We start from the raw sequence: 24,211 nt of genomic DNA, 5'->3' as shown, positions 1-24,211 counted from the left end.
TTTTGGTATTATCCTTTAAATCACAAGATTCTTAAAGGACAGGGATTGGGTTTCACTTAGTCTCCAAGGGTGATTTACTTCTGTTAAATTCAACTTCCTTTCAAATTAAAAATAGATGCTTAAAATTCTATACTCAGTTGTCATCAGGCTCAACAGTCTTGGTTAGATTTTACATGTTTCATCCCCTGACCCAGCCCTATCTGATTGGTGGAAGACAGCTAATGGGCTGTTTTTCAAACCCCTCCCTTTCACTGTGCCACCCTCTCTATCTGCCATATCTGAGGGGTTCCAGCCAGGTAGGTAATGAGATGTTCTTCACCCATCTCCCATTCCTGTCTGAGATATGCTTTATGTGACCCGGGAGAGGTCAGAGACATTCCTTTTAAACCTGCTGCAGGGATGGGCCACATCAGAAATATTAATTGACAGGCTTCGCCTGCTGATAGGCCTGCAGGAAAATTGTGGGATCAGAGGGCAGATATTCCCTGGGGAGTAGAGATGACACAGCCAGACCTTCTTGTTCTCATCTTTCAAGGGGAAGGGGCTTATCTGCAGGGTGGAGGATGGCTGTCTAAAGGGGATGCTGCCTCTTTGAGGTTTGGGGGAGGGGGGCCCAGTGTCTCTGCTGTGGTCTTGTTAACGTTGCTGTCGAGACTGACCACAGCAGGAGCTACCCTGCCAAGAGCAACCGCTGCCTCCTGAGATATCGAACCTCAAAGCAATTTTCCACCCTTAATACCCTCTCACCCTCCCAGATTGGGTTTGGGAGGTCACACTTCCTTCTCATTTGTGAACAAAGAGCTTAGTACAGTGCTCTGCACACATTAAGTGCTCAACAGTTGATTGGTGTTTCTGTCAGGACAAGGATGTTGATGCATCCTGCCTCTCAATCAATCTGCCTCCCTGGATCCCCTGTCCTACCCCCTTTCCTCTGTGCATTTCACCCAAGTCTTTCCTTCCACATTCCTGCTTGAGTGCTCTAGACTGTAAGCTTCCTTTGGATTGTAAGCTCACTGTTGGGCAGGGAACGTGTCTGCGAACTCTTTTGTATTGTACTCTCCCAAGCACTTAGTACAGTTTTCTGCACACAGTAAGTACTCAGTAAATGCCATGATGATGAGTGAGGATGAATGGGTCCACTGCCTTCTCTCTCTTCTCCCACCTAGAAAGCATTGACAGCTGCTGGGAAGGGTGGGCCAAGGTACCAGGGAGGGCAAAATGAGTAGCAGAGGCTAGAGCTGGAACATTGCCTGGGACAACCCAAAAATGTGCTAAGGAACTATCCTTAGTTGCCTAGAACAGGGCAGGGTGGGTGAGTCAGTCAGTCAGTCATTTGTATTTATTGAGCCTTATTTTGAACAGAACACTGTACTAAGCCCTTGGGAGAGTGCAATTTAACAATATAACAGACAGATTCCCTGCCCACAGTGATCTTACAGTGCAGTGAGCTCACAATGTCACAAACATAGAAAAGATCTGCCTATCAGTAGAGTCATCATCAAAAATGGACAGCTATATGCCATTCATTCAATATGTTTCTAAGGGTACTTATGATCAAAACTTGTTTATCCAGAAACAAAATGAACCAAATAAAATTGGGTCAGGTTCCATCTGAGATAACCAAATTCCATTTTCTTTCACTAGCCAAACTTTCCATTTTCAAAATTCATTTCCTTTTTATTTGATGATTTATTATTTACCGCTAATCCTAATAACCAGTTCTGATTATGTCTGAAAATTGAACATCAGAAATGGAGAAAAAGAAGCCCAGATAAAGATGCATGGGTTAATGTAACACTGGCGTTTCCCCTGCATTTTTTATGTGGCAGAAATGAATTCTTTGTAAGTAATGAGGTCCTCAATGGCAGCTGTACAGCAGAACACTGACATTTGTAAAGCTATAAAATGTATTGGTAGATTTAATAAGCGGGACAGGCTGCCCTTCTGAGTAAGAACACAATTATGCACCTATGAAAGTATTTCCCAGGAAATACTCTGTTTATAGTGGAGAATTTTTCCATTGGGTATTAAACAAACGTTTAAGTGGCCTGGGACAACAGGTTTTCCTTTGTCTTGAAAATGACAACATCCCCAAGCAGTGGGGACAGATTGCCAAGAGAGGTTTTTTTGCTTGCTGGCTTAATGATATTTATTAAGCGCTTTCTATGTGTCAGGTACCATACTGAGCACTGGAGTAGGTTACAGGATAATCAGGTTGAACACAGTCTATGTCCCACATAAGGCTCATGGTCTTAATCCCTATTTTTCAGATGAGGGAACTGAGGCACAGAGAACTGAAGTGATTTGCCCACGGTCACACAGAGTCTGAATTTGAACCCAGGTCCTCTGTTCCTCATGGTCTTTCCACTAGGTCATGCTGCTTCTTCAGAGGTCCTGGAAAAGCAGGGATTATCTGACACCACTGGACCAGCTGTCAGGGACCCAGGCCATCGTTGCCCCCCAGACCACCCAGGAGTCCGGACCTGACTCGTTCATTCATTGTCATATTTATTGAGCACTTGCTTTGTACAGAGCACTGTACTAAGTAGTTGGGAGAGTACACTATAACAATAAACAGCCACATTCCCTGCGCATAATGAGCTTACAGTCTTGGAAGGAAAATAGACATTAATATAAATAAATAGGTAAATAAATGTACAGAAGTGCTGTGGGGCTGGGAGGGGTGGGAATAAAGGGAGCAAGTCAGGGCAAAGCAGAAGGGAGTGGGAGAAGAGGGAAGGATGACTTAGGGAAAGTCTCTTGAAGGAGGAATGCTTTCAATAGGACTTTGAAGGAGAGGAGAGAGTAATTGTCAGATATGAGGAGGGAGGGTGTTCCAGGCCAGAGGGGAGGGGAAGAGGCTGAAGAAAACAACAGCCCTCCAGCGTCATCAATCCACTGTCCAAGCAGGATGAGTGGGATGGTAACAGTCACCAATGGCCCCTTGTACCTATTTGAGGACAGCAGAAAGGGTGAGGTTACTGTAAATACTGGACTGTAGCCACACCTGACTGCTCTCCAAGAAGCCTGCAAATGGCTCTCACCACCCACTGTTCTTTAGCTCCTAACATTCATCATTCCCCTTGTCCTTTTAGGTTGCTTAAGTTTTATATAGCCAGTCTTTCTTCATGTGCCTGTATCCAATCTCCTAGCATGCTCTCTTCTTATGGTATTTGTTAAGCACTTACTATGTGCTAGGCATAGTGCTAATCCCTGGGGTAGAGACTAGCTCATCAGGTTAGACACAGTTCATGCCCCACATGGGGTTCACAGTCTTAATCCCCATTTTACAGATGAGGAAATTGAGTCATAGAGAAACTAAGTGACTTGCCCAAAGTCATACAATAGACATGCGGTAGAGCCAGAATAAGAACCCAGATCCTTCTGCCTCCTAGACCCATGCTTTTGGATTATAAACATCCTGAAGGCCAAAGATCTTATAATAAAATTGTAAACTCACTGTGGTCAGGGAGCGTGTCTGCCAACTCTGCTGTACTGCACTCCCAAAAATAAATACCAGTAAATACCACTGACTGATAATTAGAATTGTAATTTTTTATGGTATTTATTAAGCACTTATTATGTACCAAAAACTGTAGTAGGTACTGCAGTAGATACAAAATACTCAGGTTGGACACAGCCCAGGTCCTACATGAGGCTTATAACTTTAATCCCCATTTTACAGGTGAGGTAACTGTGGTAGAGAAGTTAAGTGACTTGTCCAAGGTCACACAGCAGACAAGTGGCAGAAGTGGGATTATAACCTAGGTCTTCTGATAGTTCCACCAGGGACTAGCACATTGTGCATTTACAACATGTTAGGCAAAATCTGAGATCCTTCAACCTCCAGGTCTGTAGTCTTTCCACTAGGCCACGGAGTTTCTATTGGTAAGGGCATACTATGAGCCAAACACCGAACTAAATCCTAGGGTTGCTAAAATTAAATCAGATGGAACACAGTCCTTGTCTCACATGACTCTCACAGTCTAAGGGGGGAGGAAGAATGGATATTGAATCCCTATTGTACAGATGAGAAAATTAAAGCATAGAGAAAATAAGTGAATTGCTCCAAGTCCCACAGCTGGCAAGTTCCAGAGCTAGGATCAGAACTTAAGTCTCTTCATGTTCCACGATGGATTGGTACATTGTGCACTATGGCTTGTTAATCAGGCAAAATCCTTGAAGATGATCTGATAAATGAGTTATAATAATAATTGTGGTATTTGTTAAGTGCTTACTATGTGCCAGGCACTGTACTAAACCCTGGATTGGATACAAGCAAATTGGGTTGGACACAGTCTCTCTTCCGCATAAGGCTCACAGTCTTCACCCCCATTTTATAGATGAGGTAACTGAGGCACAGAGAAGTGAAGTGACTTGCCCAAGGTCACACAGCAGATTAGTGGCAGAGCCAGGATTAGAACCCATGACCTTATGACTTCTAGGCCCGTGCTCCATCCACTACGCCATGCAACTTCCCTATGGCCTAAGCAGCTTCTGAACTATTGTCTTAATAGCTTAAATTACAAGCTTGTCTGATGTTCCAACCATCAAGGGAGGGGGGGTGGGACGTTCCTCCAGAGCTGAGCCCTATGGCGGGAGCATTAGGCACCGAGTCTCAGGAGTTTGTGATCCGGGCTCTCACCCCTCCTGGAGAAGGACCCATGTCACTTCCCCCAGAGCTGTTCCCGTGGCAAGGACCGGGGGCGGGAAGCTTCCTCTGGTGCTGACATCCATAGCTGGGGGAGCAGGGGGAGAGGCCTTGTGGTTCAAGCTTCAGGGACAGAGTCTCTGAAGTGCAGTTTCCTCCACCAGAGCATGTGTGGATTTTGTTGTTGGGGAATGGACTGGAGGGCAGGTGCCAGGCCACTGTCAGAATGTGTGATGTGACTGACAGATGTCAGTCGTAAGGGTTGCAACTTTTTCTTGGGTTGTAATTCAACTCCTTCTGTTAGTGGTTGGGTAGAGGTGATGGGATGCCCAGACACATTTCCTCTTATGAAATCACTCCCCCATCATGAACCCCCCCACCTCATCCTATCGGCTCATAATCTGTCATACCTCCCACTCACCCCCCCCCCAAAAACCCTAAGCACCCTAATATTGCAATTGCTCCCAACAGTACTCTTCCCCAGTGCTTAGTGTTGTTCTTTGCACTCAGTAGGTGTTCAGTAAATACCACTGAATGAATAAATGAATGAATGAATGCTTGTTGTAGACAAAGAACACGTTTACCAACTCTATTCTTCCAAGAGTTCAATAAAGTGCTCGATAAAGCAGCATAGCCTAGTGGACAATGCAAAGACTTGGGAGTCAGAAGAACCGAATAATAATAATGATGGTATTTGTTATGCATTTACTATGTGTCACACGGTGTTCTAAGCACTGGGGTAGATACAAGTTAATCACGTTGGACACAGTCCCTGTCCCACACAGAGTTCACAGTCTTAATCTCCATTTTACACATGAAGAAACTGAGGCACAGAGAAGTGAACTGGCTTGCAGAGCCAGGATTAGAACCCATGTCCTTCTGACTCCCAGACCCATGCTTTATCCACTAGGTCATGCTGCTTCCCAAGATAAATGGTCTAGTCTCAGCTCCACACTTGTCCGATGTGTGACACCAGGCAAGTCACCTAACTTCTCTGTGCCTCGGTTCCCTCATTAGTAAAAAATGCGGATTAAAAGTGTGAGCCCCATGTGGGATGTAAACTGTGTCCAACCTAATAATTCTGCATCTACATCGGTGCTTAGAACAGTGCTTGTCACATAGTAAGCACTTAACCAATGTCATAAAAAAATACCATTGAGTTGATTGATTGAGTAATTAATGATTGGAAAAATACCAGTTGTTCTTCCCCTTCCTGTCCCCAGGAATTCCAGACTTCCCCTCACCCATATATATATTTATACCTATATATCTATGTGTATATCTCGAGTGGATGAGACTCCACTCTATGCAGCTATGGGCCGTGGAAGCAATAATAATCAGTCATTCATGGTATTTATGGAGCACTTCTTATGTGCAGAGCACTCTACAAAGCACTTGGAAGAGTACAACAGAATTAGCAGACACATTCTCTTCCCATAATGAGCTTGCATTATAAGGGGATTAACAGACATTAATATAAAAAAGTAATTTATAATATATAGAGAGTAGCAGTAGTATTTATTATGCATTCATTCATTCAATCATAATTATTAAGCACTTACTGTGTGCAGAATACTGTACTAAGCGCTTAGAAAAGTTCAATACAGCAATAAAGAGTGGCAATCCCTGCCCACAACAAGCTCATGATCCAGAGAGGGGGATATTATTATCTAATATATGAAAAGCTCTATAGTAATTGCTGAGAAATAGTTCATGGATGAAAATTATAAAAGGTCCTCCTCCCTCCTGCTCAAGGACTGACCTATTTACAGAAATTCAACCCAGCCCTCTGTTCACGTGTGTGTGAGGGAGGAGAATCAGGTTGAATGACTGGTAAATAGAGACTATTTATCCCACATGCCACTGAAAACAAATGTCATGGCATTTTCAAGGGTTTGGTATTCTGTGTATAGGCTCATTTTGAAAGGAAATGCTTATTGGAAAGCCTTCTGAGAATCCCAAGTAGTTTTGGGAGTTCTGGGTAATTCAATCAGTGTCTCAGCTAAATAATAATAATACAGAAAAAAAATGATCCTGTCCCTTTTGCAGGTACATAGTACAGGCTGTTGATTCTAAAAGGACTATAAAATAGCTAAATCAATGGCAGCATGCTGGGAAAAGGATACCCTGACCACCCAATAAATCCAGTTTTTCCATTTTGTTATTGTGAGGAATTTTCGAGAACCTGTGGGCATGGCTTTCAGGTGGCCCATTGTGATAAGATGTTCTGTCACTCACCTTTTCTTATGGCTCTGCTCTTCTACAGAATTCCTGTCTTTCTCACCAATATGACACCTAGGTTTTCTCTCTAGTCTGAGTACAGAATCTCCGATTTTGACATTGGTGCTCCGCACACCTGAAGAAGCTTACTGTGTACAAAGCACTTATCTAAGCCCTGGGGTAGATACAAAGTAATCAGACTGGACACAGTCCTTGTCCTACATGGGACTCATGCTCTTAATCCCCATTTTACAGATGAGGTAACTGAGGCCCAGAGAATGAAGAACAAGGTCATACCCCAGACAAGTGGCAGATTGGGGATTACAACACACATCCTCCAACTCCCAGGTCCATGCTCTACCCACTAGGTCTTGCTGCTTCCCTGTTGAATAAATAGTAGGGGGGAAGGGGGAATTAAGTGACCAAAAGGGAGAGGAGTAGTTGACCCCCAAGAATAAAGGCTTTCTCTACTGGAGTCTGGGCTGGGGTAAGGGCAGGGACACCTATAGGTCAGGGGTTGGGGGAGTGGGCTAGTATGTATCGTGACACTTTTAGATCAGGATTCACCAGTGCTTGGACTGAGTCTTTCTATAATTTCATTTCATCATGATTTCCTAGTCCTTAATACTGTGCTATGCAGTGTTTACTGAATGTTCAATTGATTTGGCTGAAGTCTCAATCAATATGTGCAATGATTGGTCAGGAATTTTGATCGACAAAGAGAGAGTGAGGAGGAGAGAGAGAGAGAGAGAGAGCACAAAGAACATGAATATTTTAAAGTATCATTCAGAAACTATTTAGACAGAGGCTTTGGACCATTAAAATATAAGTACCACTGTAGGGTCTAATCTCCTGACAAAAGCTCCAGACATTTCCAGTAATAAAATCTATCAGGATAATTTAGATAAGCTATCTAGATAGCTGAACTATGAAGATAATTTAGTCTGAATTACATTTTGGGGGTTTGGAATTACCCAAATAATGGTTTAATAATTTGGATAAACTAAGATATCTAGATAATCTAGTCTGAAATATGTTTAGGGGTTCAGGATTATTCAAATGATTGAATAGTATAGACCAAGCCATTCTGGATGAAAATCAGGAAAACCTAGGAAAAAAAAAGCCCAGTCAAATTAAAACATACAATACTAGGAATGAAGTTGAGTGATGAAGTCAAGTACATCAGTTAGAGCCCAGCACGAATCAGTCCCAGCAAAGCTCAAACCATGATGTGGTGGCCCAGATCCTCCATTTCAAATGCTCTCTGGTTGTTAGAACAGAGATTCTGGAAAAGAAGAGAAAGTATAGCACCAACACCCCGTCTATACCGAGAATTTCATGTGTCTATGCAATGGACTCAAGACTGTGAGGCTTAGTATATAATAATAATGATGGCATTTGTTAAGCACTTATTATGAGCCAGGCACTGTACTAAGTAAGCACTGGGGTGGATACAGATACACTGAGTTGGACACAGTCCCTGTCCCATGTGGGGCTCACAGTCTCAATCTCCATTTTACCAGTAAGGTAACTGAGGCACAGAGAAGTGAAGTGATTTGCCCGTGGTCATATAACAGACAAGTGGTGGAGCCAGGATTAGAACCCATGTCCTTCTGACTTCCAGAACTGTATGCTATACTGGATAGAGCCTGGAATCAGAAGATCCTGGGTTCTAAACTCAGCTCTGCCTCTTGTCTGCTGTTTGACCTTAGGCAAGTCACTTCACTTCTCTGGTCCTCTGTTAGCTCATCTGTAAAATGGGGAGTAAGGTTGTGAGCCCCACATGGTACAGGAACTGCGTCCAAGCCAATTAACTTGTATCAATCCCAGTGTTTAGAACATAGTAAGCACTTAACAAGTATCATCATTATTATTATTAATCAATAAGTCTTTGGTGTTATCCTTAATTCCTTTCTCTCCTTCAACCCACATATTCAATCCATCACTAAATCCTGTTGGTTTGACCTTCACACATTGCTAAAATCTTCCCTTTCTTTCCATCCAAATTGCTACCACGTTAATCCAATCACTTATCCTATTCCACCTTCATTACTGTATCATCCTCCTTGCTGACTTCCCAGCCTCCTGTCTCTGCCCACTCCAGTCCTACTTCACTCTGCTGCATGGATCATTTTTCTACAAAAATGTTCAGGCCATCCCGCTTCCTCAAGAATCTCCAGTGATTACCCATTCACATCTGCATCAAACAGAAACACCTCAGATTTAAAGTACTCAGTAATCTTTCCTCCAACTATCTCACCTTGCTACTCTCCTACTACAACCCAGCCTACACAATTCACTCCTTTAATGCTAACTTCTCACTATATCTTAATCTTGTCCTGTCTTGCAGCAGACCTTTCACCCAAGTCTTGCCTCTGGCCTAGAAAGTCCTCCCTTCTCATATTTGACAATTACTCTCTCCCTCTTCAAAGCAGTATTGAAGGCACATCTCCTCCAAGAGGCCTTCCTTATGCCCTTTTTTTGTTTTCTTAACCTCCCTTCTGCCTCGCCCTCTTTGGCTCCCTTAATTCATCCCCCTTCACAGCACTTATGTACTTATCTGTAACTTATTTACTCATTTCTATTAATGTCTGCAAGCTTGATAAGGGCAGGGAAAGTGCTTATTGTTATATTGTACTCTCCCAGTTGCTTAGTACAGTGCTCTGCACACAGTAAGTGCTCAATATTATACTGAGCTCAGTACAGTGCTGTCCACCCAGTAAACACTCAGTAAATGCATTTGACTGAGTAAATGAATAAATATGATTGACTGAGTGCAAGTCTCAATAGTCCACAGAAACATAAGTATGCATGTGGTTTAGTGTGTGTGTGTGTGTGTGTGTGTGTGTTGTGTGAAGGGTGTTGTCTCCCCTGTAACTGAAGCTGGGGCCCATTAGGATCAAATCCAGGTGCTCCAGTCTAGACCCCTGAATACTCAACTTCAAAGAAAGGCTCAATTTACATCTGCCAAACTAACTGTCTTCCCCTGTTCGAAGTCCTACTGAGAGCTCAACTCCTCCAGGAGGCCTTCCCAGACTGAGCCCTCCCTTTCCCTCTGCCCCTCCTCCCTCTGCTCTACCCCCTTCCTCTCCTCACAGCACTTGTGTATATTTGTATATATTATTTATTACTCTATTTTATTAATGAAGTCTATATATCTATGATTCTATTTATCTTGATGGTATTAATGCTTGACTACTTGTTTTGTTTTGTTGTCTGTCTCCTCCTTTTAGAATGTGAGCACGTTGTTGGGCAGGGATTGTCTCTATCTGTTGCCGAACTGTACATTCCAAGCGCTTGGACAGTGCTCTGCACACAGTAAGCGCTCAATAAATATGAATGAATGAATGAATTAGATGTTATCAACTCCTGCCACACAGCACAAAATACCTCTCCAGTTTTTTCCAGGGTCATGCTATTAGTGATAAAAGCAGGAATTGGTGTCCTATTTCTATATTAGGCACTTGAAAACAAAGAACAGAAGTAAAAGATGTGGACCCTGTCCTCAAGATGCTTACAATTTTGGGGGGCAGGCTAATGGTACAAAATGGCCAGAGATATGATAGGTTAATTGGTAAGAACCTAGATGAAAAACAAGAATTAAATAAGCAAAATAGATCATAGTTGAGTAGACTCATGAAAGTAAGGTGACTGAGGAATGGTTTGGAGGAAGGGATTGATCATAGAATGTCTCTGTAGGCAGTGGCTTGTAGGAGTGTTTTGAAGTGTTTGAGTGTTTTGAAGATGTGGAGTAATGTAGTTTGGTGGATTTGTAACGATTTCCAGACAAGGAAAGTGGCATAAGAAATAGGAAGAGTGCAGGAGTTAGGAACAAGGTTCTGTTACCAGGATACCTTAAGAGAAGTCTAGAGTGCAACCTGGAATGTAGACAAGTAGAAAAGCGTCATGTTCAAGTGGATAGACCATGGGCCTAGGAGCCAGAAAACTTGGGTTCTAATCCTGTCTCTGCCACTTATTGCTGTGTGACTTTGGGCAAGTCACTTCACTTCTCTGTGCCTCAGTTCCCTTATCTGAAAATTGGGGATTTAATACCTGTTCTCCCTCCTACTTACACGGTGAGCCCCATGTTGGGACTCGATTATCTTGAATCTAACCCAGCACTTAGAACAGTGCTTGACACATTGTAAGAGCTTAACAAATACCACAATTATTATTAATAAGACAGCAGAGAACTAATACTAATCAAAAAAGGATATGGTCAGAATGGTCTGATCTACAATGTCTCCCTTACTAAATTTCATGGAGATACTATTCTCTCTTTAATCTTTTTCCCATGGTTCTTCTGCCTTCCATTGCCTCACTGAAATGTGCCTAATAACTGGTGTTAATTGAGCAGTAAAAATGGGAAAATCAAATGAGAACTGTGAGCGGCCAGTTTATTTCTGTCTATTAAATCTCAGGATGTGGTTTACAGGTTTGACAAATGTCAGGCCGTTTCACTGAAACTTAGGCATGAAACTCTTCCAGCTCTCACATAAAAATAGCAGATGAGACTGAGATTCCACAATGAAGATGTTTTGTTGTTCATGTGTTCATTTGTTGTTTTTTTTTTAACTCTGCAATAGGCCGGTGGGGGAAAAGAATTTGAACATTTATTTCACTCCCTTTCTTTATTTTATATTCAGCCTTTTGGGCAAAAATGTTCCTGTTACTCAACTTGGCATTTGGCATAGGACTCGCTTTCACCTTGCCAATCCAAATTGTTGCAAAGCAGAGGGCAAAACAACAATTAAGGCTTGATCACTCAAGCCTGGAACTGTTTGACCTACACAGACATGAAAAACTGTCCCTGCTCCCTGAGAAAGGAGTGCCGGGGAAGCAGCATGGCATAGTGGCTAGAGCACGAGCCTGGGAGTCAGAAAGTCATGGGTTCTAATCCCAGCTTTGCCACTTGTCTGCTGTGTGACCTTGGGCAAGTCACTTTGCTTCTTTGGGCCTCAGTTCCCTCATCTGTAAAATGGGGATTGAGACTGTGATCCCCATGTGGGACAGGGACTGTGTTCCACCCAATTTGCTTGTATCCACCCCAGCGTTTAGTACAGTACCTGGCACATAGTAAGCACTAAACAAATACCATAATTATTATTTATTATAGAGCAAAGAATTCTAATAAGATCACGTTTCTCGATCTGTTCGTGATGTCTTGCTCTTCCTAATTCACATAAAGCTAAAGTGACTGGACTTTCTAGGTCATAGCAGGATACCATGTTATCCTCTAGTCTGCAAGCTCCTAGTGGGTGAGGAACATGTTTAACAACTCCTTTGCATTTTATTCTGCCAAACACTTAGAATAGCGCTCCACACAAAGTAAGTGCTCAATGAATGCAATTGATAGATTGAACTCCATTTTCCATGGAGTGGAACTTCTTGTTGATGGACTTCCAAATAAATTGCAGGATTAATAACAAAATGCAGATATACAAGTATTGAATTTCATAAAATATATAAAAATAAATGATGTGCTATCACTGCTATTATGGAATGTACCAACCATTCAATCAATCAATCGTATTTATTGAGTGCTTACTAAGGTGCCAAGCACTGTAATAAGTGCTTGGGATAGTACAATGAAACAGAGTTGGTAGACATGTTTCCTGCCCACAATGATTAGACTGTAAAGCCATCATTGGGCAGGGATTGTCTCTATCTTTTGTTGAATTGTACATTTTAAACTCTTAGTACATTGCTCTGCACATAATAAGTGCTCAATAAATACTATTGAATGAATGAATGATTAAAATAATAATATTTATGGCATTTTTAAAGTGCTTATTATGTGCCAAGCACTGTTCTAAGCACTGGGGTAAATACAAGGTAATCAGGTTATCCCACATGGGGCTCACAGTCTCAATCCCCATTTTACAGATGAGGTAACTGAGGCACAGAGAAGTTAAGTCACTTGCCCAAAGTCACACAACAGACAAGTGGCAGAATTGGAATTAGAACCCATGACCTCTGACTCCCAAGCCCATGCTCTTGCCATTAGGCCATGCTTGTCATCTAGAAAGGGAGACAGACATTAATAAAAATTAATTTTGGGTATGTACATAAGTGCTGGGGAACTGGGGGAAAGATGAATAAAGGATGCAGAGGGTGCAAGGGCAACACAGAAAAAAGTAGGAGAAGAGGAAATGAGGGCTTAGTCTGGCCTCTTGGAGAAGATATGCTTTTAATGAGGCTGCGAAGGAGCATGGAGTGATCATCTGTCGGATTTGAAGAGGAATGGCATTCCAAACCAGAGGTAGGATGTGGGCAAGGGAAAGGCAGTGAGATAGACAGAATCAAGGGAGAATGGAAACATTGGCATTAGAGGAGTGAATTGTGTGGGCTGAGTTATAGTAGGATATCAGGGATGTAAGGTAAGAGGGGCAAGGGGATTGAGTGCTCTAAAATTGATGGTAAGGAGTTTCTATTTGATGCAGAAGTGGTTAAGGGACCACTGAAAGCTCTTGAGAAGTGGGGAAAGATTGCTCAGTTTTGTTCAGAAATGATCCGGGCAGATGAGTAAAGTATGAACTGGAGTGGGTAGAGACAGGAGGTGAGAAGGTCAGCAAGGAGGCTGATGAAGTAATCAAGGCAAGATAGGATAAGTGCTGGGATTAGCATGGTAGCAGTTTTGGTGGAAAGGAGAGGGCAGATTTTAGTGATGTTGTGAGGTTGAACCAACAGGATTTGGTGGCTGATTGAATATGTAGGTTGAATGAGAGAGATGAGTTGAGGATATCAGTAAGGTTATAGGTTTGTGAGACAGGAAGGATAGTAGTATTGCCTATAGTACTGGGGAAATCAGGGGGAGAACAGGGTTTGGGTGGGAGGACAAGGAGTTCTGTTTTGGACATGTTAAATTTGAGGTGTCGGCATGACATCCAAGTACAGGTGCCCTGAAGGCAAGAGGTAATGACTATGAGGTTGCAAAGAAGGGGAGAAATCAGGCCTGTCGATGTAGATTTGGGAATCATCCATATAGAGATGGTAGTAGAAGCCATTGGAGTGAATGAGCTCTCCGAGGAAAGGGGTGTAGATGAACAATAGGCAATCAGGGACTGACCCTTGAAGGACTCCTACAGTTATGGCATGGAAGGCAGAGGAAGACCTGCAAAAGTGATAGAGATGAGCAGCCAGAGAGATCGAAGGAGAACCAGAAGAGGATGTTGTCAGTGAAGTCAAGGTTGGTTAATGTTTCCAAGACAAAGGGGTGGTTGAAGGCAGTTGAGAGGTCGAAGAGGATTAGGATGGAATTGAGGATGCTAAATTTGGCAAGAAGGAGATCATTGGTGATCTCTGAGGTCAGTTTTGGTGGAGAGAAGGGGGTGGAAGCCAGATTGGAGGACATCAAGGAGAGAATTGGAGGAGAGGAAGTAGAAGCAGCAGGTGTAGACAACTTCTTCAAGGAGTTTGGAGAGAAATGGTAGGAGTTAAGTGGGGTGACAGCTGGAGGGAGCCGTGGGGTCAAGGGAGTTTTTCTGTTTTGTTTTTTAAAGGATAGGGAATACACTAACATGTTTGAAGGCAGTGTGGAAGAAGCCACTGGAGAGTAAACAGCTGAAGATGGAAGTCAAGGAAGGAAGACGAGTGAGGGCAAGCATTTTGGTAAGGAACAAAGGAATGGGGTCAGATGCATACATGAAAGGAGTGGATTTTAAAAGGCCATGTAAGACCTCTTCTTGATGTACTCTGGGGAAAGATGGGAGAGTTGAAGAAGGGGTGGGAGGAGGAAGGGACTGGAGAGGAGTAGGGGATAGTCAGTCAATCAGTCAGTGGTATTTATTGATTGCTTATGGTGTGCAAAGCACTGTACTAAGCCCTTGGGAAATTATAGTAAACTGGAGTTGGTAGACTCAATCTCTGTCCTCCAGGAATTTACAATCCAGGGAAGGAATTTACCGTCTGTTTATTCTTTCACTTACTAAACCCACTTTGGTTGTCTTCCTGGTCCTCAGGCTGCTTCTGATTTGCAATGTCTCCTCCAAGTCACAGTAAATATTAACATTTTCAAGAAACACAATGCCTGTCACCTATTCAGTTTGGAATTTTAAAAGGGGTAAAGTTTTGTTTTTTCCTTATGGTATTAAACACTTTCTCTGTTCCAAGCACTGCCTAATCATAAAGCACTCTTCTTTATCCATGAATCCTGTATTAAATTCCATCTATAAAACAATGAACCAAAACCTTAACGGTGTTTCAGATGTCTTTATCACCAGTTTGCACAAAATAGGAAAATTCAAAAATTCAATGTCTAATCCAAAAAGTATTCTTCCTTCTTGCCTGAGAGTTTTAGGGAAGAAAACCCAAGTAGGTTATCTTTTCTTTCATATAGAACCATTATCCTTCCTGACCAATCCTACAGAAAATTTACCTCAATCTTATATTTTTTTTTTTTGGTAGTATCTTTTTTTGTTTTTGTTGTCATTCTACTTCACAAGAAAATTCCAAGAGTAAGTTTGTTTTGTCTGGATTACTAGTTTTTGGCAAATGTGACCCTAGAATGGCTCAAGAGCATGGACTTCTAAATAAATACTCTCTGCCGGTGTATGGATAAGGCCCCAAATCCTCACTCCATTCATAATGATGATGCTGATGATTGAGAATTGTGGTATACATGTCAAGCACTGTTCTAAGTACTGGGGTAGATATGAATTAATCAGGTTGGAGACAGTCCCTGTTCCACATAGAGTTCATAGTCTAAGAAGGAGTGAGATCAGGTATTCAATCCCCAATATAATCCCCAATTTACAGTAGGGACACTGAGGTACAGAGAAGGTTAAGCCAATGTCACACAGAGATAGGACATGAATCCAGGTTCTCTGAGTCCCAAATCCATGCACTTTCAAGTAGGACATGCTGCTTCCCATTCCAGTGTATTTTCATATCTTCTTTAGAATCCTGGTGTGCTCTTCATCGTATGGTCACTTCTGGCTTTTTAGTCAGGTGATAGTAGAAACATTCAGTTCATGTTTCCCCACTCCTCAAGAAACTCCAGTGGTTGCCCATCCACCTCCGCATCAAATGGAAATTCCTTGCCATCAGCTTTAAAGCACTCAGTCACCTTGCCCCCACATATCTCACCTTGCTATTCTCCTACTACAACCCAGCTTTCACACTTCACTCCTCTAATGCCAACCAACTCACTCTACCTGAGTCTTTTCAATCTCGCCACCGACCTCTAGCCCACATCCTTCCTCTGGTCCAGAACACCCTCCCTCTTTATATACAAAAGACAATTACTCCTGTTACCTTCAAAGCTTTATTGAAAGCACATTTCTTCCAAGAAGTCTTCACTGACTAAGCCATCATTTCCTCTTTTCCCACTTATTTTTGCACTGCCCATCCCCACAGCACTTATGTACATAGCCATAATTTATTTCTCCTCCTCTAGACTGTAAGCTCACTGTGGGCAGGGAATGTGTCTGTTGTATGGTTGTGCTATGCTCTCCCAAGCGCTTAGTACAATTGCCCTGCACACAGTAAGCCCTCAGTAAATATGATTGATTAATTGATAGCACCATCCCCTAGGGTATTTCTAAGGTCTTTTCTCTGAGTTTTGTGAACTTGCTCTACATCTATAAAAAATGATTGAATGTTTGTTGCCAAGGAAGCAAAATGGGACATTTTGCAGGACAGCAGGTTCATGAAACAGATTGCACAAAGTGATACAAGCCCACAAGAAGTAATGATGTCTGCTCACCTTATTGGAAAGAGAGCATGTAGAAATCAAATATCATTGAGGGAGATAGGGATGCTCAAAATAATTCAGGTTAATCATAAAATCAATTTGCAACCACCTAGAAGAGAACGGGATCTTGGATAATAACCAGGGTGACTTAATAAATAACAAAGGCTGTCCGATGAATCCAGTCTCCTCTCTGACAGAGTGACAGGTGTGGTAGATTGAGAGCAGGAACTATTCTTCTCGTATCTTTGAAAGCCCCCCGCACTCCTGCCAAAGAACTGAGGAAGGCAGTAAGCTATTGACTGACCGCTTGGCTGACTGACTAACTTTACAAAACTAAGCTCGTAAGTGAATGCAGTTTTCTGTATTTTACAATGAATAAGGACGTATGGAACCCCATGATGGAAAATATTATCTTTTCCCTTTCAAGGTGATTAGTAGTTACATTTAAGTGGCCCAGTTTAGCCAATCGATGCCTCATGGGCAGAGATTATTTCTTTTCAGGGCACACATTACTGTAATAACAAAACTAATAAATTCCATCCATAATGATAACAATTATAATATAATTCTGGTGTAGAAAGATCATGATTCCTTTTAGTTTGGAAATGAATCCACCTTCCTCTGCAGCTTCAAAAATGAGTCTTACTCCTGCTTTCCTCACTGGTTGTTCCTCATTGGATATCTTTGCTCTCTCTTGGGTTGGAAGGCAATTGCCAGCAAATTATTGGTTGATAATGGCCTTCAAGAAAAAGGAGACCAGGTTCTTGGGAACTTCAGGTGGAATGGGATGTTCAGGGAAAGGAGGCAGATGCCCCCACTCCCAGGAGTGAGGCTGCAAATACAGAAAAACAGTTAGAGTCCCAGAGATATTCAGAGAGAGAAAAAAAAAGACAGGGGGAGCAAGACAGATTAAAAGAAAAGTGGGAAAGACAAAGGATGGAACAAAAAGCGGACAAATGAAGAGATAGAAGAGAGACTGGAGATTCAAAGGAGATAGGGAGTAAGAGTGACCCACATAAAGACTTAGGAACATAGACAAAGAAACGTAGATATATAGACAGAAACAAAGACAGATTACTGCCCTAAATGTAGTCTCACACAGATAAATACATAAGTATACATCCATAGTCAGTCAGCCTTCTTTTGACTAAGCCTTACTCTCCTCTTCTCCGACTAGCCTCTATGCCACTCTTATTCGTTCCTTCATTCATCCTCCCTCCCATCCCCACAGCACATATGCATATATCTGTAATTCATTTATCTATTTATTTGTTTATATTAATGTCTGTCCCCCCTCTAGACTGTGAGCTCATTGTGGGCAGGAATGTGTTTGTTGTTATATTGTACTCACCCAAGCCCTTAGTACAGTGCTTTGCATACAGTAAGGGCTCAAGAAGTGTGACTGAATGAACAGAAGCACAAATGTAGACTAGGATTCACAAAAATAAACTCTTACTCTATATAGTCACAGGCATCAAAGACACATACAGATACTCCCACTAGCACAAAGACACCAACACATATACACAGTCACATATATGTCGAGATACAGAATGATAAACATACAGCCATGAAGGCCAAGCCAATGTAGAACACTACCTCCATTCCCTACTATCACTGTCACCTAGTCTGTGCTTTCTCGATTTTGCTCTAGGTGGAGGTACCCAGCCCTGGCCCAGGGCATTTTGTAGAGAAACAGAGCAAGGACCCACCTTCTAAATCCAGGTGGAAGTGACTTGGATTCATAATGCCCCTGACCGATGTGGTCCAAGATAAATGAGACTGAGGTAACACTGGAGGAGCTAAGTGTGCAGACTGGATTGTAGTAGGAAATAGCACTAGGCAGAATTCTGCCTAGAGAGCAATGAACAAATTAAACATACATTTTGACTTCCTCTCTCTTAGCTTAGGAGGAAAGACATAAATTGTGGATATATACATAAGTGCTGTGGAGCTCAGGGTTGGGTGAATATCAAGTGCTTAAAGGATACAGGTCCTAGTTTATAGGTAACACAGGTGGTAGAGGGAGTAGGGGAAAAGGGGGATTAATCGGGGAAGACCTCAGAGGAGATATGATTTGAATAAGACCTCGAAGGTGGGGACAGTGGTAGTCTGTCGAATATGGAGAGGGAAGGAATACTGGTCAGAAGAAAGATGTGGGCAATAGGTCAGCAGCGAGATAAATGAGACTGAGGTAACACTGGAGGAGATAAATGTGCAGACTGGATTGTAGTAGGAAATAGCACTAGGCAGAATTCTGCCTAGAGAGCAATGAACAAATTAAACATACACTTTGACTTCCTCTCTCTTAGCTTCTTACTCCAATTTTAAGCCAATGATGTCAACAGCTTAGCTGCTGGAAATGTGGAGGGTTTTTTCTTTTTTCTTTTTTTTTTAAACTCTATTTCCTGCCTTGCCCTTTTCAGAGCTAGAACAACAGTTGTGTTTCCCCTAATGATGCTTCTCGCTCCATTTAGTAAACATCAATCTCTCCCCATCTATTTTCCACTCTGAGCCACTGGATTCTGATAGAGCCTTTCTCTCTTTCCTGTTGGCAAGGCAGGAGCAGGAGAGGAGGTGAGTTATACTGACACCTCTTACCTGAAATAAGATCCTGTTTTATCTTTTCTGGGTACACTACTAGGGTGATTGGATTGTGTAAATTGAAAAAAAAGCAGTCAGGCTGCTCTGACACCTCCTAATGGTCAGCAATGTGTATGGGTCCAGGAGGAAAATTTGTGAACTCAGGTAAACATATGTAACTGGAGTCTCTTAGGAAGGATTTTAGCTCAAGGAGCCTAGGAAATCTTTCTCTGCCTTATGTTCTGACATCGTAACATGAGAGTGAGAGATGCTTAAACTCTGAGTTTTCAAGCCCTGAATGCAGAGATCTGGAATCATTCAAAGCTTCTCCATGTTTGGAGCAGCACTGAAAATAACTGCTCTTTCATTACCAGGATTTAGAAGATTTCCCAAATCACCCTCTCAGTTCAAGGGGCCTTAAACATTTGTCCTTACTGTTCCTATGACAGATAGTTTTCTCCCTGCACCAAGGTACCCTTGGATAGAGAAAGTCTACTCTGCTCTGAGACATTGGGACAGGGACCATACCTAATTCTCACCCGTGTATTTTCTCCCATCATCATCAGAGGTATTCACTGAGTGCTTACTACCATCATCATCATCAGCAATGGTATTTATTGAGCATTTAATATGTGCAGAGCACTGCACTAAGCATTAGGTACAGTTCAATACAATAGCATTGGCAGACATGTTCCCTGTCTACAACAAGCTTACAGTCTAGAGGTTGTAAGAACTATTACTATTATTACTACTTCTGTTAGTGCATGGCAAAAATAGTTACACCTGGGATTCTTTTGGCCCAGAATTGATTTCCTACCCTCGCTCAACTTTTATTTATTAACAATAATAATATTAATAATAATAATAATGGCATTTGTTAAACACTTACTATGTGTGAAGCACTGTTCTAAGCACTGGGGGGGCAGGGGAATACAAGGTGTTCAGGTGGTTCCACGTGGGGCTCACAGTCTTAATCCCCATTTTACAGATGAGGTAACTGAGTTCCAGAGAAGTTAAGTGACTTGCCCAAAGTCACGCAGTGGACAAGTGGTGGAGCTAGGATTAGAACCCATGACCTCTGATTTCCAAGCCCGTGTTCTTTCCACTGAGCCACACTACTTCTCTACATCTCATCTCCCATTCTCTTCTGCCTTCTCCAAACTCCAAACTTCACTACAGTGTGAAGTCCTGTTCCTGTCTCTGGGGTTTCTTGAGCTCTCAATAATAATGATGATAATTGTGATATTTGTTAAGTCCTTGCTATATTCCAAGCACTATACTAAGTACTGGGGTAGATACAAGCTCCATATCACTGTATCACTGTTTAATATAGTGCCTGGCACATAGTAGGTGCTTAACAAATATCATACACAAAATAGACCTCTAATAGAGTCCTTAACTCAAATTTTTTACTGATGGAAAGCCAACATCCAAATGATTATTCCCTAGAAACATTGCTTTAAATGTATATTCATTCATTCAATCGTGTTTATTGCTTGCTTACTATGCAGAGCACTGTACTAAGTGCTTGGGAAGTACAATACAGCAAAAGAGACAATGCCTGCCCCCAACAGGCTATTGACAGCAAATAGACCACTAGGCTCTTAATAATAATTATGGTGCTTTCATTCATTCATTCAATTGCATTTATTGAGTCTTTCCTGTGTGCAGACCACTGTACTAAGCACTTGGGAGAGTACAATACTTCTTAAGCAATTTCTATGTGCCAAGCACTGTTCTAAGCACTGGGGTAAATACAAATTAATCAAGTTGGACACAGTCCCTGTCTCTCATGGGGACCACAGTCTTAATCCCCATTTTTACAGATGTCACTGAGGCACAGAGAAGTTAAGTGCCTTACCTCAGATCACACAGCAGACAAGCGGATGAGTCAGGATTAGAACCCAGGTCCCTCTGACTCCGAGGCTGGGATCTATCCACTATGACAGCCTGCTTATCGTTGTATTTATTTTGGATATCTTCGTGTGAATCCCATAGCAGAATTCATATTCATGAGTGAGTGGGGCAGCTCAGGAGGGAAGGGAATGAAAGGTCAGGATTCAGGGGAGGATCTCAACCTTCATCCACTGTTTCCCCTAGAGTAGCTGAGATCCATGTGACTCATGCACGACAATAGTGACACTCCAAACACTCTAAACATTGAGCCATATCCACTCAACCGCAGACTCCCCTATTCCTCAAATCAAACCTTGGACGATTCATGCGTTAGTTAGTTGACACACTTTGCATTAGAAGTGCAGAGCTGGCCGCAGCTGGATCGGTATAATTGACAGTATATTCTCCAACCTGCACTGGGAGTCTCAAGTTCTCCTGGCCTTTTGTTATTTTTTAAAGTTATATTTTCCTTGTAGAAGAATGACATCCTCATGGAAGATTCTGTCTCTGGCTTCACCAGAGCATGTCAACCTTTATCTAAAGGACAGGACTGCGGGAGCCTGCTCCACGGCAACGCTCAATTAATCCTAGCCTTTTTTTCTGAACACCCTGTCAAATGCGTCAAACGCAGAGCAGTTTTCTGATGTGGACTCCAGCTTATTAGGGCCCAAGCTGAGATCATTAAATTTAGTTTCTTTATAACCATCTGAGAAGACTGATTTTCAAGCCTGGATTCAAGCCCTTCTCCCTGCTCTAAGGTAGAAGTGATTAATCTATAGCACAACTGAGTCCATTTTAACATACTTTGCTGAGTTAATGCTTCTTTCACACAGCCAGGAAAATCACCTTGAACCATGTTTGAATTATCATCACTCACCAGGAAAGAAAACAATTAATCCACGATTTTGGAGCCTTTTTTTTACATTTGTATATTTTAGAACATTAAGGTGCCTAAGTCAAGAATTAAATCTGCACTGAAAGAATTTAGCTACTGGATGAAAGAAAGTCCTGCCTAATGATAGTTCACACAGTCAACAGATATTAGGAAGAATGGGTAGTAAAACAGGCATCAGTTAGTGTACATCTACTAGGTATATGGAAATTACTACAGTAGAATTCATATATTTTGAAACATATATGCTGTAGTCATATCAGAATTTGTATTTAAGGAATCTTGAATCTGGAAGAGTTGGTGCTGCTTCTGCTGTTTGATAAAGAGGGAGGGAGGAGGAAAATAAACCTGCTCAGGATGCAAGGAACTCTTCATTTTTTTCATCACCTCTCTCTTCAGCATTTGCCTTAGTGAATCAATTGTATTTACTGAGTGTTCACTATGTGAAGAGAACTGTACTAAGTCCTTGGGAGAGTATATTATAACACAATCAGTAGACACTTTCCTTGCCCACAGTGACTTTACAGAATAAGCTAGTGAGGTTTCTGAAGTCTTACATGGCACTGGGAAACTAAAACCACAGGTGTCTGATCTTTACAGCAAGCACTAACCGTACCTTCCTCCATCCCCTTGCTTACCCTATTCTATTGCCTATAACTCCTTGTTTCCCTTTCCAATCCATCCAGATGACAGCTTTGCCCATCTTCAAAGCCTTGCTAAACCTGCCCTTCCTCCAGAAAGCCTTCCCAGTATTAAGCACTTATTATTTGCCAAGCACTGTATTAAGAGTTGGGATAGATAGAAAATAATCAGGTTGTTCTCATTCTCAGTCCCTGTCCCACCTGAGGATCACTGTGTAAACAGAAGGGAGAGCAGGTATTGAATCCCCATTTTACAGATGAGGAAACAGAGGCACAGAAAAGTTAAGTGTCTGGCTCAAGATCCCAGAGCAGGCAGGTGGCAGAGCCAGATTACCAACTAGGTCTTCTGATTCCCAGACTCATAGTCTAATGGTATTTATTAAGTGCAGATCACGATAGTAAATGCTGGGAAATATACAGGAGAATTTAGAACAGTCTATGACCCTGAAGGGGCTTACAGTTTGAGAATAAGATAGGGAAAAAGGAGTAGATGACAGACATATAAGAAAGGTGAGGAGGTAGGAACTGCAAACTCTGGCAAAAGTTGCAGTGAAATTGAGGATCCCAGTGGGACTCAGTGTGAGAAAGAAAATAAAAATGAATGTTGCAAGTAGAATAGTAGTATTGAATGCTTACAGTCCTCTAGGCTGTAAATTCATTATATGCAGGGAATGTGTCTACCAATTCTGTTATATTGTACTTTTCCAGTACAGGGTTCTGCCCACAGTAAGCTCTCAATAAATACAATCATTTGAATGATTGATTGAGTGTAGCATTTCTTGAGTACCCACATTGCACTGCTCTTTACTAGGTGTTTGGGAGGTCCAGAATAATTAATACTCCCTGCCTAGAAGGAGTTTACATCCTTGTGGGTGAGGAGAACATAAAGCTATTTACAACTCTGTTAAATTAAATCGAGAGAATTTATAAATACTTTTATCTATTTAGTTTGAAATTCATATAGTTCTTAAGGTCGGTGTAAATAAAAATAACTATAGACGAGACAGAGGTGTAGGGAGATTAAGAAGGTGAGGAGGTCAATTCAATTTGAGGGAAGGCAAGATCCTGGACTTCGAAGGCAGCATGGTTTGAGTTACCTCAGGGAGTATGGCATAATATGCACTAGGAAACTAACAGTAGGGAAGAGATCATGAATTCACTTTATGTTCACAGAATGGAAGCCTTTGCTGCTCCCAAGTAGCCGATCCTGTCCCATTGGCATCTAAATTTAGTTTGCCTACCCAAATTCAGTCAATTGATGGGATTTATTGAGCACTTAACTGTGTGTAAAGCACTGTACTAAGAGTATGGGAGGGTAGAATACAGCAGAGTCGGTAGATATGTTCTCTGCCTACAACAAGCTTACAGTTTAGAGGATGAATTTTCAGCCTAATTGATAAAAATGCAGTTTTCAATAGGAAAATTAATTTTTAAAATGCAATTGCCTCCTGCAGACATGGCCAATATGAACTGGGGCAAATGAATGAAACTACCAGTTTAAACAAACCAAATCATGTTTACTCACGGTTAGAAAGGCAGGTTCACTTAAAGATTTGGTCTCTGGATAATAGATTATTTTAAAAACAACTGCAAAAAAGATTCAATAATGTGGGGAGGATAAGAAAATTAAATGT

Source organism: Ornithorhynchus anatinus, chromosome 3, assembly GCF_004115215.2.
Source record: "Ornithorhynchus anatinus isolate Pmale09 chromosome 3, mOrnAna1.pri.v4, whole genome shotgun sequence".
Classification (NCBI taxonomy): domain Eukaryota; kingdom Metazoa; phylum Chordata; class Mammalia; order Monotremata; family Ornithorhynchidae; genus Ornithorhynchus; species Ornithorhynchus anatinus.
Note: the sequence above shows the minus strand (reverse complement) of the source record.